Source organism: Sinocyclocheilus rhinocerous, unplaced genomic scaffold, assembly GCF_001515625.1.
Source record: "Sinocyclocheilus rhinocerous isolate Xijiao unplaced genomic scaffold, SAMN03320098_v1.1 scaffold105, whole genome shotgun sequence".
Classification (NCBI taxonomy): Eukaryota; Metazoa; Chordata; class Actinopteri; order Cypriniformes; family Cyprinidae; genus Sinocyclocheilus; species Sinocyclocheilus rhinocerous.
The window spans coordinates 159,832-160,383 of record NW_015631061.1 but is presented as its reverse complement, the minus strand read 5'-3'; the positions used below and the strand labels follow the sequence as shown (position 1 = coordinate 160,383).

The 552-nt window shown below is 35.7% G+C and overlaps 1 protein-coding gene across 3 annotated transcripts in view; it reads right to left on the bottom strand.

Annotated features, from left to right (window-relative positions):
* The window catches only part of pik3c3 (phosphatidylinositol 3-kinase, catalytic subunit type 3), an 18,634-nt gene that overhangs the window by 12,523 nt on the left and 5,559 nt on the right, over nt 1-552 (bottom strand). Inside the window, exon 1 of one of the 3 annotated variants that reach the window (XM_016554196.1) lies at nt 445-540. The exons of the other annotated variants lie outside the window; for them this stretch is intronic. The gene's annotated coding sequence lies outside the window, so the exon portion shown is untranslated. Of the gene's footprint in view, nt 1-444; nt 541-552 lie in introns of those variants that run through there. 3 annotated transcript variants of the gene reach the window in all.

Sequence of the window (552 nt, the reverse complement as noted above, 5' to 3'; positions counted from 1 at the left end):
AAAACTTATTTTTTGATTAGTAATATGCATTGCTAAGAAATTCATTTGGACCACTTTAAAGGCGATTTTCTCAATATTTAGATATTTTTTTTGCACCCTCAGATTCCAGATTTTCAAATAGTTGTATCTCGGCCAAATATTGTCCTATCCTAACAAACCATACATCAATGGAAAGCTTATTTATTCATCTTTCACACATATTACATAATACAATTAAAAAAACGTTTTTTTTCTATTTTAAAGTGCCCCTATTATGGACGAGTCATCAAGAATTCGAATCTTATTCTGTTACGGCTCTACGTCACGAAGTAATATATTTGCATAATGTCCGCCCACAAACCAATTTCCTGTGGTTAACATCATGTCGAGAAGACGCTGTATCCTAGGCTGTGAGAGTACATTTGTTTTATCACATCTTATAATTACCACAAACTTGACACTTACCACTGAGAAACGTCCTGCTCCAGTCCTGCTTGTGAATCAGTCTCTTGTCAGTCAGCCAGTTCAACCGTTTCATCATCAGACTCCGGCTCGAATTGGTAAGGTACAATC